Raw genomic sequence first — 13,523 nt, 5'->3', positions numbered from 1 at the left:
ATCCTTCATTCTGTGGTTGGTGTGGGAAGAACCACAGAGGTCCAAGGATGAGACTTAGAACTCTGAATCAGGTCTCTCTCTTTTTCTTAAGAATGCCTTAAGCCATCTGAACATTAGCAAGATGACATAAACCTTTAGGTTTGCAAAGTGTTTATTAGCCAAGCACAAGAGGGCCAGTGGCGTGGAACACAGGTGAAGGCAGCCTGCTGAGCTGGGTCCTTGGGAACAGGGACCTACACTATGTGTAGGTGTTCAAGGGGTGTCTGGGGTACTGAACACCTACTGTGGGTCATAGTTGTGCTGGCTTCTCTCTGATTAGGCAAGTATGCCTGTGACACCAACAGGGTGGCCATTGGCTGTGGCCCACAGAAATAGAGTGATGGTCTGTTCTCTGTTGCTAAGTAACAAGCGGTGCTTAGCAACAGAGAACCATGCACTTGGACCTGTCACATGTGTGGTAGACTTGGCAGACTGTAGTTATGGTGCTATTTATGAAATGGCTTGGGTATAAACTCGGACAGTGACCAGGATAGTTCATAAAGTTTATTTTGTTCATTCTCTTCCTTCTGTTGTGATGTTTTTGATCAAATAATGCTATTGTTATTGCTGAATATAATCCCAAGGACAAAACTGAAAGGGCCTAGTCATTCAAAAGAGAACACTTAAAAAAAAATCCATTGGGGAGGAAATCCTTTACAGGGAGGAAATACACACTAAGAGCTTACCTATCTTCCACTCTTATTTGGTAAACCTATCTGTGTCTAGATTGCTGTGCTATCCAATACACTAGTTATACATAGCTATTTAGGCATAAGTAAAAAATATATACAGAATAGAGCAGAATAAAATAAAATATTCAGTTCCTCAGTGGCAGTAGCCACAGTTCACATGCTCAGTAGCCACGTGGCAAATAGCTACTGGATTGGACAGCATGGACAAGAACATTTCCATCTTCACACAAGGTTCTGGTGGTGGGCACTGATTTGGAGCACAGATGAGGACAGGGAAGCAAAAAGAATCTCATTGTCAAAGACTGCCTCTGTGAAAAGCACAGGCTTGCCTGAGAGAGACGTCCCATTACTCAGGTTTGTCCTTTCTTTAGATGTGGGTGGATGAGGTTTCTATGAACTGGGGACATGGGGGGTGGGAGGTGAAAGGCCCTGACCCAACTGTCTCCTAAGAAAGCTGGACCAAAGCAGGAACTGGGAATGGCTGTTCCTAGGAACAGTGCTTGTTCTTGTGCTCTGGAGGTTGGGGGGCAGGGAGGCTGGGAGTATTCCCAGGGGCCTCAGCCAGGCACTGAATGCACGGGGGAAAGACACATTTTTGCACCCCAGGTTGCAGTGGGAAGTCACGGCAGGATCCCTCTTTTGCAGGAATAATCTATGGCCACAGACAGGATGCAGAGATGAGCTACAGTAGGATTTTGGCTGCCCTGAGGCAGGGCCTGTCTGAGAACAGAAGGGCACAGGAAAAATGGAGCCCGGGAGATAGATGTGCAGAGGCTGGTCAAGCTGTACCACATCTGCCCTGACCCCAGATGTCACTTTTTGCTTTGGATTTTCTATCAGAACTGAGATGTCCTAGCAAAAACCGAGTCAGGACCACTAAGAAGCAGAGAGTAGAGAAGGCAGCTACAGTGGAAGCAGAGAGTAGAGAAGGCAGCTACAGTGAAAGCAGAGAGGAGACATCTGTAGGTGTGGAAACAGAGACAGGGTTGGACTGGGATCCAGAGACAGCTAATCTTGGCATTACGTGTGTCTCCAGGCCAGCATGAAATTGGTAATAACAATAAACCCAAAGGGAAATTCTATTCAGATTCAGAAAAAAAGCAGTATGCGGTACCTTTGAAGAATAATTCTCATTTAGAGTAGCTAAAACAAAATGAAAAGTTGTGCTTCAAGGGAAAATTCAGCTTTCCAACATAATTAATTCCCAAAGGGAAAATGTCCCTATTAAGTCTAGAAACAGAAAAATCACAGCTAATGTTCATGACAGCAGTTATCTAAAGATCAGTCCTGAGCTGATTCAGGCTCATGCTCATTCCAGGTTCACCCACAGCAGTGAGTTCATAGAAAAGCAAGGGGAATGTGAATTCTCACCCAGTCTCCCTGGCCTGACTTGAGAGAGATCTGGCCATGGAATGAACCTGAGCCATCAATCCTTGCAGAGCTGACTTGCACCCACTGCGCCAGCCGCCCTCAGGATACCGAATGTCAGGAGCACAGCAGCAATGCTTATACTGTTGGGCACTGTGTGCAAGGAGGCCCTAAGCAGGTCACCCCATCTCCTCCTCTCATTTCACTTCGGGGCAGAGCTGGGGTGTGGATGGAGCTGGTCTAACTCCACCCTTGACCCCCAAGTTCAAACCAAAGGTGGTGTGGTCCCTTCTTGCGAGAGCTTTGAAGAATATCAACGGCATTTTAGTTTTATTATTTTATTACTTTTTTAAGGCACCTTACTGTTGACCTCTGAGTAGCTCTATCTTTGATAGCGGGGAGAAGCCTAAATCCAGACCGAGAGGAAGCTTTCCAGGAGACAGTGCTTTTGGAGGGGTGGTAATGCCAATTTGAGTTTTAGTGATCTTTAACTGGAGTTATGTAAGGTTTCCCTTCATCACTGTTTGGGAATTTTGCTGCATAACAGGATTAAACCAAGTAAATACACAATTTCTCCACCTGTGAATACCAAGTCTTTAGTTTTTGCAGTATTACTTTTTGGTTGACTTGTTTTATTTGTCCTGCTTGGGCTCTGTAGGGCTTCTTGGTCCATCTTAATGGCTTGTTGTCCATCTTAATCAGTTCCAGAAATATTTCAATCATTATCTGTTCATATGTAGTTTTTGCCTATTTGGTCTCCGTTTTTGAAGATCGTTAACTTCCCATATGTTGGGACCTCTCACATTCTATTTTCTAGTTCTCTTACTGCCTTCATCTCCATGGTCCTGAAGCAGAAACTGAGATGAGGGCCTGCGTGCAGGTGATTTGCTTAGGAATGTGATTCCAGGGACACGTGTGAGGAATGAGGTTGTGAAACAGGGAAGGAGGGAAACCAACGCAAGCAGACTCACGTCGGGCCAGCCAGCGCTGTGAACCACTGCTCCGTCTCACATGACTCAGTAGGACTCTTACTGGTGTGTCTTTGAACCAACTGAGAACCAGCTGTCTGAAACGTGGCATGGCCTCCCAACTTTCTCCAGAACTTGCAGATGCTGTTGGGAAAAAGTGGCTCCCAGCAGTGGCCTCACCTCCCTGAGCCTCTGTTTTCCCTGGCCCAGTAGTAATTCCTTACCACGCTCAGGCTCTCTGGTGTTGGTATGCAAGTGTTGTAAATGTTTTGCTCATCATTATCCCCATGGAGAGTGTGAGTCTCAATTACTCAATCTGTTTTCACATGAGGAGGAAGTCTTGCATAATGTCCCTAAAATGTGACAGATTCTGGTTTCCAACATACATTTCATCCAAACGTTTCACATAAGTTAGTGAGGCCTTTCCATATTACTCTGTACTTCTTTTCTCCCTTCCAGTGTCACATGACTATCTCCCCATCAGTAGACGGTGACCCATCTTCTTCTTTGTAATGGGTGCATGTAGCAAACCACTGAATTTGAGCATTTATTTAACCATTATGAATGGATATGTAAGGTGATTACAAGTTGTCTACACTAGAAACAAGACTTAAATGGAATCCATGTATATCTTTACACCATGTAATCAATCAAAAGATGTGCTTGGCTATCGCAATGGTGTGAATGTTTGTGTCCCTTCAAATTCATATGTTGAAATCCTCATCTCCAAGGTGATGGTATCACAGGAGGTGGTGGGGCCTTTGGTAGGTGGTTATAAGAGGTTATAAGAGCAGAGCCTTCATGAATGGAATCAGTGCACTTCTAAAAGAGGACACAGAGAGCTCCTTTGCTCCTTCCATCATGTGGGGACACAGCGATGACAAGATGGTGACCTCTGAACCAGGAGGAAAGTTGCCAGACACCAAATCTGTTTGCACCTCGATCTTTCACTTCAGCCTCCAGAGCTGTGAGAAATAAATTTCTGTTGTTTATAACCCTCCAGTCTATGGTGTTTTGTTATAGCAGCCTGAACAGAGTCAGATAACTGCCAACCTACAAATTTGGGTTTTTTTGTGAATATGGTCCACGAATACAGAGTGTGCAGAGAATCTTATGTGGTGAATCTTATGTAGTGTAGGTGAGAAATGTACACAAATAGGAGGACCAATGTAATATAAATAAATAAAACCTGGCAAAAGGTTATCTTCACCCCAAAGCTTAAAAAGCTGGAAATTACTCATATGGTGTGTTATCAATCAGTCAACAGCTGTAGAGATAGGTAGTAGCCAGTGATAAAATGCCATACAATAATTTTCAGACCATGACTTTTCTAGTCATTCCCTTTTTCCTAAAACATTTCCCTAGAGGGTTGCAGTTACTACTTAATATAACCTTTAAGATTTGTCTCTGTATGGGACTTAGATTCAGAAGTAGCTTTTATGATTTGGTCATGTGAAAATATTTTGTATAACTTTCATACTCCAGGCACAAGAAAGACATTTGATGAAATTCTCTTCCATTATATGTTTTGGAAGCAACTTCTTGTGTTAACATTTTTCTAAACTGTTGGGTTGGATGGACATTTTTGCTTTTTTGAGTTCAAGTAATTAAGACACTGATAAAAATAAATTCACTTTTCTCTCAAAAGTGGATCTAAGCCAGCTGCATGCTGATTGCTACTCCAAGTTGTGGATTCTTGGGTCCAGAGGGCTTTCAAAGTCAGGTCCCCACTTGGGTCTGTGTTCATGATGGGCTGCTGGCTGTAGAGCATGCGGTGGTCCCCGGGGAAAGTTTCCAGGGACTGGTGCCAGGCTCACCTGGATGCCTGCTTGATGACAACACAGATTCCTGTCTCAGAATTGTTAAGCCTGAATCTCAGGAGGCAGGGGTTGGGGAATCTGGACTTTTAATAATTCTGCATAGTCAACTATGCCCTAGTGACCAGCTTTCAGAGACCACTGAATAATCCCAACACTTAATGTATTTCTGTTTCCATTTAAGAAAGTGACCTGCAGAAAGAGAGCTTTCAAACTAGGCAATAGCTTTTTTAAAAAAACATGTTTGTTTGTTTACTTGTTGAGAGAGAGGGAGACAGTTGGGGGATGGGGCAGGGAGAGAATCCCCAGCAGGCTCTGCATAGTCAGCCCAGTGTGGGGGCTCAATCTCATGAACCATGAGATCATGACCTGAGCCGAAATCAAGAGTCAGATGCTTAACCAAGTGAGCCACCCAGGCACCCCTAGGCAATAGCTTTATTTTTTAAATAATTTTTTTGGATGAAACATAACATATATAGAAGGGTGTATAAAACATGTACAGCTTAACAAACTGACATGAAACAAAACCCAGGTAACTTCCACTGAGGTCACGATAGGAAACACTGCCAGCATGTCAGAGCCTCTGTCCTCCCATTCCTGACCACAGTCTGTGTTCCCACCAATAAATCACAGCCCCTCAGGGTCCCAGACAAGAGGAGGGGTGTTTTGTCAGGGTTTTGCCAAATCCCTGCAGCCTCTTTCAGCCCAGAGCTGCCTCTCAGATGTTCCTGCAGGCAGGCAGTTCTTCAGGATCTGAATGCAGATTGGTAAAAGGGGTGATTCTTTTTGTCTCTTAATCATAGGGACACTGGACTCAGACCCCTGTCCCCTCTACCTCCCTAAAATGGAATACTATACATATTTCTCTATTTCTTATTTCCTCTCTAAGCAGTGATGCTCAACTTGACTTTTAAAAGTACCTAGAGAGCTTTCAAAACTCCCCATGCCCAAGCCACACCCTAGACCAATTGAATCATAACTTCTGGGGTGGGGCACAAGTATTGGAGTTTTTTTAACTTTTTATTTTAGAGAGCGAGTGCAAGTGTGGGAGAGGGGCAGAGGGAGAGAGAGGGAGAGAGGGGGAGAGAGGGGGAGAGAGGGGGAGAGAGGGGGAGGGGGGGGAGGGGGGGGAGGGAGGAGAGAGAGAGAGAGAGAGAGAGAGAGAGAGAGAGAGAGAGAGAGAATCCTAAGCAGGCTCCATGTTCAGTGTGGAGCCCAATGCAGGCCTCGATCCCACGACCCTGGGATCATGACCTGAGCCAAAATCAATTGGTTGAGTGGGATGCTCAACCAATGCAGGCATCACCATATTTTAAAGCTTCCCAGATGGTTCTAATGTGCAGCCAAAGTTGAGAACCATTGTCTTGAAGCTCAGCACTCTGGGGCAAAATAATTCACTGCGGACCCACTGAGGCACTGAGCCACTGCTGCCTAGAATCAGCTTTATTTTTACCTTCATTTTATGCCTTTGAGTCCAGCTGTTGACACTGTGAAGGCCACACACTCTGATTATGGCATCTGACTACTAGGATGGTCCTCCTGGCACAGGTGATTTAAGGGGAAGCAAGCTGAGAGAGCAGTACTATGGGGCAGAAAGGGGAAGAAGAAGCAGTCATCTGCTTGGTGTTGTCTCTGGTGTGTGGACCCTGGGCAAAGAGTAGAACAAGAAAATGCCCTTGAGAAAGTGTAACTACTTAAAATCAGTGGGTAAGTTCAGGAATCCTTTTTCTCAGTGAATTTGTAAATGCCCTGTGTTCAGGGCTCACTTCCCTGCAAGGACTTTAGGAGCTTGGTGACACTTACGGGAATGAAAGCAAACGTGTTCACAGCCTATGTCTGCAGCCACACCCTGATAAACAATGCAAATAATACCCAAACACCAAGACCCCGATCCTCCCACTCACATTCAGTTAGTGGACTTTATTCACAGTTTAGTGTCAACTGCTTCCATCTACCACCCCCACACAAACAGTAACCCCCACTCCCTGCCCTCTTACCCACTGTGCAGTGTACGTGCATCTACAGTCTCCTTCCTCTCTTGAAGGTAAGCTCCCTGAGGGCAGGATCCACCTGTAAATTACCAGTGCCTAGAGTACTGCCTAACACATGACATGGCAAGTGCTTAGTATCTGTTGAATGAATAGACATCACACTTGCCTAGCTGGTAGCTGGTATGTGTCAAGAATGGCTCTTTGTCTTGCAGAGTGAAGACACACACTCTGGAATTTTCTGGTGGAATGAGGGGAAGGTGCCACTGTGAAAGAATGGCACAGGCCTGTGAAGAACACAGCCCGTTTTGACCAAACCCTGTGGCTGCCTATGGGACAAAAAAACCCCTCCTGCCGGCTGTCTTGGTTTACAAGTATTGGAGATGGGAATCATTTTGTTCTCACCCTGCTCTCTGGAGGGAAAAGAGTGGGAAGAAAAAAAAAGAAGTCTCTATTTCAACACTCTTTTGCTTGGTTGCTGGGATTCCTCTTCTCCTTATCATAAGGATATGGGGAAAGTAGGGGACACCACCAAACTTGTTCCCAGCCAGTCATGCCAGAGGCAAACTGTGACCCTCCAAGAGTACCACTTTGAGGGTTCCATCACTATGGCCTTTGCTAAACGTGAAGCTGAATTCCTGCCTGCACCAGCCTTTATTCCAAATAGCACAGGAGCTGATTAGTGCCCCTGACATCTGCACGATAGGGTACCAACCATGGCCAAAGAGGTGACAAGCCAGAGGCAAAAATCCGACTCTAAATAAACTGAGAAAGAGAAAAGGGAAGAAAGCTATGGCTGCCTGTCCTAGAACATTAACAAACTGCTAAGTACCAAGGAGTTTAGAAAACCTGTTGGAATAGTTGGCCTGCCAACTTCTCTTGCAAATAGGGTGGGATTTTCTAACGTTTATTTATTTTTGAGAGAGAGAAAGAGACAGAGTGCGAGTGGGAGAGGGGCAGAGAGAGAGGGAGACACAGAATCCAAGGCAGGCTCCAGGCTCTGAGCTGTTAGTAGTCAGAACAGAACCCAACACAGGGCTTGAACCCACGAACCGCAAGATCATGACCTGCGCCCAAGTTGAACGCTTAACTGACTGAGCCACCCAGGCGCCCGCAGGGTGGGATTTTCTTAGTAAGAGCCACCAACTGGGTAACTCTGTCTAGTCTCCTTGCTCTTGCAGACCCAAACTTCTGCCAAGCAGCCTTCTGGATGCACAGACATATTTTGGGCTGATTTCTTTCCCAAAGAAGGACGTCATCTCCGCCAATCATAGATCTCTTTATTCTTGAGAGTCAAGGAAACATTTAACTCTTTTATTTGAATATTTTTAAAGTTTATTTATTTTGAGAAAGAGCAAGCATGAGTCGGGAGGGGCTCAGACAGAGAGTCCCCAAGCAGGCTCATGTGGAGCTTGACACAGGTCTTAAGATCATGACTTGAGCTGAAACCAAGAGTTGGATGCTTAACCGACTGAGTCACCCAGGAGCCATACACTTACAAGTATGCATATGTTTGCTCAAAAAGGCAGAGTAAAAATTGCCTAAGGGAAATAATTAGTTGCTTTCAAGAAATGATTTCTGGGTGTAATGAAACGTGATTAACAAGTGACCTGTGCCAAAAAGGAAATGTCAGTGTTAAGATTCCCAAAGAACAATGGGACAGATGAGCTACTTGTCAACAGAAATAATAACAATGAATGTCCATGTCCATGCAGACACTGGTGAATGTCTTTCCTACTGAGCACCATTTCCTATCAAGTCTGGGTCGACCTTAAGAATCTTCCTCTAATGAGGAAGATTAGATTAATTAGTGTAATTAGATTAGATTAATTAGTGTAATTAAGGGAGTTTTCTCCAGTCAAGTTATTTATAATCCTTACCTCTTCCCCTACCTGCTTCTCATTGGAGCAGACATCACTCAATGTGCTGTCCTGTCCTGCTCACGTACAGTCCTGCCGCCTAGTTCCCTCTCTCGTTCCTCCTGAACGTTCAGTGGAACGTGGGATTTTGTCCTCTAACACAGCACCAGGCTTGGGCACCTCACCAAAGTTGGGAACATTAGAGTCTCAATTCAGGAATCTGGACTTGGGACAAAGAGACTGTAGTTAGTTGGTGGGATTCCTGAAATGGGAAGTCATGGAGAACTGGGCTTGAGGCAATAGTTTTCTGCCATGGACATGTCCTTGCAGAGAATGTGTGTCAGATGGAACGCATTCAGGTGCAAGCACAAACTGCTCACATGCATGAGGGGTTGTTTTCCTCATGTAATCTGAAAGCCCAGGTGTAGGTGGTTGCTGGCAGAGGCGAGCAGCCTAGGTTTTCTATTCTCAGACTGCTGTCGTTTAGACCTCAAGGTGTTTTCCCATGGTCACAAGACACTACTGTCACTCTAAGCACAACTCTGGGGTTCAGAGCAGAAGAAAGGGCAAGGCCTATCTCTCCCTTTTATCAGAAAAGCAAAAACTTTTCCTAGAGGTCAAAAGAAACCCTAGATTTCTTTATCTCAAGTTCAGAATCTAGCCTAGGACCACCTTAGCTTTAAGAGCTGGAAAAGTAACAATGTATCCAGCTGTAGTAGAGGGCAGGAAAAAGAAGGGAGGCAGTCAAATAACAGGGCTTGCCCCAGAAACATGCAGGGACCAAGAGACAAAATGTGGCGAGGCCCCAGGGAAGATGAGAGGAACATTGTTCCTGTTTTTCCAGGCCCTTGTTCCATTCCCTGTGAGGTTTGGCTGTACTTTCTGTGATGGTATTCTGTGAGATATCCCCATATCCTTCCAATAGATCCCTCCCTCATCTTACGTGGGCTTTTGTGGATGTCTGTGCCTGGCACCTGCATGATCTCTAAGATGCTTTTTCTACAGTGAACAAGTTATTCTACATTCTCTAACTTTACACTTTACACTTTCCTGCCCGAGCTGACACCAGAGCTTCCTATCACAATACAAGTTAGCTTGAAGCCCTGTTTAGGGCAGGCCATTCTTTCTCTCCCCTGGATTCAGGGCAGGGAGAAGGGCTCTGTCTATTGCTGCTCTTCTTTACCCCTTTGAGATGGTTTGTCTTCCTTGATTACTCATAACCTTGAAGTCTGCCCTGATTGTCATCCCCTTATTGACCAATCCATGGGCACTCCATACTTTTGGCCTGTTTCTTGTCCTCTTCCATCCCCTCAACCTGCCCATTATAATGTTACTTATCCAAGGCCTGGTTCACACATCGCCTCCTCCATGAAACCTTCTCTGGGCATTGCTACCTGATGGCACTTGTTCCTTGTGGCCCCCAAGGCATCATGCAGTTCTTCCATGACACTGTTTTATATTGGTTATTAGGCTTATCTCCCCTCTGAGATTATAACATGTCTGCATGTTGGCTCACCTTATTTCACCTTCGTTTTGTCACAGCACTTGGCTGAGCACCTGGAAGGCTCTCAACAGATATCTGTGAAAGAAATGGAAACAGTATGGGATTCGGAAAAAGCACTGGACTGGAAATAGGGAGTATTTCTAGTTTAAGCTGTGAGGCATACAATTGGCTGCTTGCCCAGCATCACTGCCTCTCCTTCCATGCTGGCAGAACCCTGATTTATTGAAATCAATTGCCCTCCATGTGGGCCAAAGTTACAATGGAAGTGGGCCTCATCCCCAGTCTCAGGGTGCAAAGAGGGTGGCTTCTGGTTGGTCTAACCCAGTGGTTCTCAACCAGGGGCTATTTTGTCTCCCAGGGGACACTTGGAAATGTCTGGAGACATTACTGATTAGCATCACTAGGTGGGATGCTATTGGCATCTGGTGGGTGGAGGCCAGGCATGCTGCAAAACATCCTGCAATGCACAGGAGAGCTTCTCCCTGCCACCCCCAACAAAGAATTATCTGGCCCAAAATGTCAGTGGTGCTGAAGTTGAGAAACTTGGTCTAACCAATTATAGGGGTCCCATCTTCCTGCTGATAACTGGGTGGCAGCTAGGCTGGAGCCTGGGGGGAGAACTGAAGCCACAAACAGCAATGTGGACCTCACCATGACTTGCAAACAGAAAAACGGTACTAAACTGTGCTGCCCACTCAAAAACAAGCATTAAATTCAGACCATTTAACTAATTTAGCTCATTCAGACCATTTGCTCCAAGATAAGACAAGCTGACCTCCCAATAACTCCACATGGACTCCACATGGACTCATGTGTTCCAGATAAGACCACTGACTCCTCCAATGACTCTCCTAGTTTATAAATTTTGACCCATCTCTGCCAAGACTATCTGTTACTAATACCAGCCCTAACCCTCACATGGATGCTTCCATAACTCCCCCCTTTTAAGAAGCCTCACAGGTCCTCTGGTGAATTCCTTTGCTGTAGCAAGTTCAATAAACTTAACTTATTATTATTATTACTTTTTTTTTTTACAATTCTGTTCCTGGCTGTTTTTTGTTGGTGGTCCTTACCGCTGGGCATGAAATACAAATAAATCTAATGCAATGAGCTAAGTACTATAATTGGGCATGTTCAAAGTGTCTTAGACATAAAGATGTTCTGCTTGAGAAATTAGGAGAAGGGTTTTCAGCAGAGAATTAGAAATAGCAAGCAATGCTGAGTATCTGAAAGACAGGATTCAGAACCAGAGGGATAGTCCAGACAGGCAGGAAGGGGCCAGGTCATGCAGTGCTGTTTAAATTATCCTTGATACAACAGCTATGCCAGTTGTATTGGAGAGGGAATGAAATAAAATACTTCCCAGGCCTTAACTATATCCCTGGCAGTCCTGGAATCCCTGAACTGGATTTATATATACTCATTTCCCTTATGCTGGCTCTTGGTTTCTTATTAAACAGTCATGTGGGATTCTAGTGCCTAAGAAAGATAATTGCATGTTTGATCAGGGAAACCTTCAAGTGCAATAAGGAGATTCCTTTTTTTTTTTTTTTTAAGTTTATTTTGAGAGAGTAAGAGAGAGCAAGAGCACATGAGGGGAGGAGAGGCAGAGAGAGAGAGGGAGAGAGAATCCCAAGCAGGCTCCCTGGTGTCAGCACACAGCCCAACAGGGGGCTCAAACCCACAAGATCATGGCCTGAGCTGAAATCAAGTGAGATGCTTAATTGAGCCACCCAGGCACCCTGGAAATTAATTCTTTAATACTTCATCCTGAACATGCCTTTTCTAGAGATGATGCACAGTAACAGGACTTGGTTTCCTCTGATTGGAAATCCTGTTTTTCCCCCAAATCCAATCCTTTCTCAGCTCCTTCATGTGTCAAATGCTCTCACAAGATCATATTATTCTTTTCTAGTTCAATTATTACATTTCACATTTTACATTTATCTTTATGATGACCTGATTAAAGTCATCTCTCATTAGTTTACCTTCAGTGAGGGGACTTGTCTATGGTTTGCTCATCGTCACCTCCCAGCACCTAGAAATATACCTAGTTGACTAAAATACTGCTAACGAACAAACTGAAGATTGCTTCCTGCTTTCTTAAACCTTATTTGTTGCAATTAATGATAGCTTCTATTTATACCCCACTTTAACTTCTTTTTTATTTAGACAAATTCTGATTTTATTCACATTAAATCATGTTAAAGGGACTAAAATAAAAACAGGCATAGCTGTGCTTAGCAATGCCCATTATGAGTAATGCACACGTGAAAAAGCCTAAACTTACAAAACAATAATTTTCAAAATTCCTCTTCTTTTGTCATTCTAAAGTCACTCTGCTTCTACTCTTGCTATATTGAGGGACTCTTAAAACAGTAATGTCACTTTCTTGGCCTGTTCTGCAAATCCTCTGACCAATCATTTAATTACTTTCCCCCTCTTCATCAAAGAAATGCAAGGTGTACACAGCTTAATGGGTTTCCCATTCTGTCTATCATTATCCACAACTTAGTGTATGCTACCTCAGATACATATACTTACAGCATGGACAAAACAATATGTATTAGTTAACGTGATTTTTGCAGTGTATTAAGTGAAAACACCTGCACGTTCCGTCAATGGACTATTCTACCCAGTGGTTCTATTAAGTATAGACCTGGGATAAGGTCTCTAGTTGCATATATTCTACTTATGACTATGTCAGCCCCACTTTTACTTCTAAGGGTAACTCTTTCACAAACTTTATCAAATGTTCTGTTAACAAAAAGATTTAATACTCAATGTCCCTAATCCAAAGGGCGGCATATTTGTCCCAAATTTTCCCCTCAAGTGGGTGTTTGTAAAAGGTAATATAAATTTCAGGCGGGCGTTACTTGCACTCGTGTCCCTCCCAAAATACGAACTTGTTATTTTTTTAACCCGCTTATATGAGCCAGGGTCTTTGTCACTTCACAAGCAGCGCCAACTTCTACCGACACAAACGGCCAACACCTAAGTCCAGCACCGCCTATGTGCACTACTCTGAGCATAACGTTTCCTGCCTCCCCACCGCCTGCAATGAAAACACAGGAAGCGCAGACGCTGAGCTGGGCGACCCCGGGGTTAGGCTACGCGCGTCCCGATGCCTCTAAGGCGTCAGCACTGGGCCGGGACCCGTTTCGGAGCCCCGCACCCCGCGCCAGGTACGTGACCCCAGACCTGCCCCACTCACTAGTCCTGGCGGAGAGGAACCTCTGACCTTCGCGCCGGAGGCCCCGCGCGCTAGCTCCCGGAAGGGGCGGTGGT

At 44.8% G+C, this 13,523-nt stretch overlaps 1 long non-coding RNA gene across 2 annotated transcripts; it reads right to left on the bottom strand.

Moving 5' to 3' along the window:
• Positions 1-247: 247 nt before the first annotated feature.
• On the bottom strand, positions 248-13,517 carry LOC109259572 (uncharacterized). Of its 2 annotated transcripts, XR_002076698.2 has the most exons (4): positions 13,450-13,517; positions 8,753-10,310; positions 1,639-4,032; positions 248-1,607 (listed from the first exon to the last, which is right to left on the bottom strand). It is a non-coding gene; the product is annotated as an uncharacterized LOC109259572 (long non-coding RNA). The 2 variants fall into 2 exon arrangements; XR_002076697.2 differs by lacking the exons at positions 248-1,607; positions 1,639-4,032 and adding an exon at positions 6,027-6,530.
• Positions 13,518-13,523: the final 6 nt, after the last annotated feature.

This window comes from Panthera pardus, unplaced genomic scaffold (assembly GCF_024362965.1).
Source record: "Panthera pardus isolate Hobbes unplaced genomic scaffold, ASM2436296v1 HiC_scaffold_25, whole genome shotgun sequence".
NCBI lineage: Eukaryota > Metazoa > Chordata > Mammalia > Carnivora > Felidae > Panthera > Panthera pardus.
The sequence above is the reverse complement of the archived record's forward strand: the minus strand, read 5'-3'. Positions and strand labels throughout refer to the sequence as shown.